The sequence below is a fragment of the Phyllostomus discolor genome, chromosome 10 (assembly GCF_004126475.2).
Source record: "Phyllostomus discolor isolate MPI-MPIP mPhyDis1 chromosome 10, mPhyDis1.pri.v3, whole genome shotgun sequence".
In the NCBI taxonomy this organism is placed as follows: domain Eukaryota; kingdom Metazoa; phylum Chordata; class Mammalia; order Chiroptera; family Phyllostomidae; genus Phyllostomus; species Phyllostomus discolor.
This window is the reverse complement of record NC_040912.2, coordinates 20,866,153-20,868,927: the sequence shown is the minus strand read 5'-3', so window position 1 is coordinate 20,868,927 and position 2,775 is coordinate 20,866,153.

Below are 2,775 nucleotides of genomic sequence, written 5' to 3'. Positions count from 1 at the left end.
ACCACCCAAGTATCATTGCTTATTCTCGATCACTGGAACACACTTAAACTTGCTATTAAGCACATCCTGTCATAACAATTTTACATCCCCAGAGGATACATCCTCTTCTTTCTCCATTGCTGAATTATACCTATCAATCCTTTAGATTCTTTCTTAAATTTGATTTGCTTAGGAGTGTTTTTTTCTTATTCCCTGAATAAATTTTTCTTAGCATAGTATCTGGCCTATAGTCTTACAAGAACTTTGTGTATTGCATGAAAGAAGTACATTTTCCATCTACATCTGTATCTCTCTTAAGGACACTATATTCTGCCTTTTTCTTTAAATAATGGTTTTGCTGATTGCATTACTTCCCAAGTTTCTTGTGAGTAGAACTAATGTCTTACTCGTATGTGCAGTCTGCAGTACTCTTCAAATGACAAAATTTCCAAAACTGATATATATGAATATAGAAACTCAATCAAAATCTTATGAATATATAAACTTTAATTTTTGGAAGGCAAAAGTTTAACTAGCTTTTTTAGAACACAAGTTTCTTTAGTTTTTCTACTTTAGGCTTATTACTCTTTAATTAATATTAATACTTAAGAAATAAAACAAACCTAATTTCCAATGGCCCCAGGAGTTTCCCTATTAGGATGATGCTTAAAAATTACAAGATGCTACTTTATTATTTCTCCCTTTATCAATTATGGCATATAAATCATAATATGGCACATAAGTCTACCTATGAACCATCTCAAAATGTTTCTCTTTGGAATCCATCCCCTGACTCTCTGGAAAAAAGATATATTATCAGTAACAGTTTTTCTTCATAATATAACAAAAACACAATACCCTTTCTGAGTACCCTTTCATTGTTTTAAACCTGCAGATGATTAATATCCTCAGGAAAAAGTGAGCATTGAACTACCTGTCAGCTCTGAATTTGATAAACAAGGTTTTAGTGTTTCAAACTCATGAATAATTTCAACTTCCATTTGATCAGCAGAAAAAGAACTTAAATTATTTTTTCTCTTTTGATATAACTAACATTCAAAAATCAGTATTTTGCCGAGATTTTTAATTTTTAGAAAGAGGGGAAGGTAGGGGAAAGGTAGGGAGAGAAACATTGCTGCATGAGAGAAACATCGATTAGTTGCCTCTCACACACCCCCAACTGGGAACCTGGCCCACAACCCAGGCATGTGTGCTGACTGGGAATTAAACCAGAGACCTTTCTGTTTGTAGGACAATGCCCAAGCCACTGAGCCATGCCAGTCAGGGCAAAATCATTATTTTAATAAATTCCCCACAGAGAGGAAAATAACTTTTTAAAATTTTAATGACAAATCTTATTTATTTGTATGCCAATATTCTAAATAAGCATTTGTGATAAGAATAAAAATTATGCTACATATAAAAGCAAACAATTATCTGATAGTCTACTGTATTATCAATCTTTTGAATATAGGAATGCTTGGCAAGCTGTAAGCTATCAATCTATGATCTCTTTGAATTAAAAATTCATTTTCATTTATTCATTTTTAGTCACCATTGTGAAATTAATCTACTGCTTTTGAATATGCTGATTGAGATCCCCAAAGTAGAGAAGAGTTAAGAAATAAGAAACCATTATATGCTAATTTTAAGATCAAAAGTGAAAAAAAATATGTATACATGTATATACACAAACTACCATAAACTTTTTGTTTAAATCTCTAAAATATATTCTGCCTAATATAATACATTTTATCATGCAAAAATAATATGCATGGATGGGTATATTGCACAATGAACACTCACTTACGCAGATGAAAAACAGACAAAGACAAATAATTACACTAAAGAATGTCTGCTCCAATGAATCATTCCCTTAACTCGATTTAAACTCCATGGGTTATATTGATTGGTACTTGACATCTGCACAACTTTTTTTAATTCAATGATTTTTATTGGTGGCTGAAGCAAACAAAAGTAAACCCGCATAATTGAATTTCTTTGCAGTCATAATTCTACCTACAGCCCAATGTTACATTTGGAGTCTTGTGGTTTTAAAAGCACGTTACTAAGGTCTGACAATAATTTGACTATTATCGGACAAGAAAACCTTCAAGTGTCTGCTTCATTCTGACCACATCAGTTGACAAATCAGCGGTGACCAGATTCTATTTGTGGGCTTTAATCAGCCTACAAATGAGATCCCAATTTAAAGTGGCTTCAGCAGCCTTAAGAATGTATGAATGCTCTGTGTTTTTTATAGGGAATATCCAAAAAGGAAGACAGCATTTATTGTGAGGCTGTGTAAGAGAGGTGTGTCACAATGATTTCTTTTTATCAAGAAAAAAAAATAAAATTCCTCTTACTGCAGCAGCAGGTTGAACTCCAGGTTTTGAATGGAGCACAAAGCCTTATCAAGACCCAATAACACACCTTGATCATCGGAGTGTCTCTCAAGAATTTTTTTCCTAAAGACATCTCACCAGGCAATTCCTGACAAAAATATTTATATTTAAAACAATATTTAAATATTTATATTTAAAACAATTATACTTCTCACTAATAGCATTCAAATACATCTTTCCATTGGTCATTTGCAAGTGGGTGATGGTAATCATGAATAATAGCAATAGCTTCATATAAAAGATAAAAAATGAACAAGTCAGTGAATGCAGAATGATTGCTATGTGTATAATATTCACTACAAAACCTATAATGTGTATTACAATGCATGCAGAATTTTATTTCTTTTCCGTAAGGTTTTAAACAGGCTACTATACTGTGAATATCCAAGAA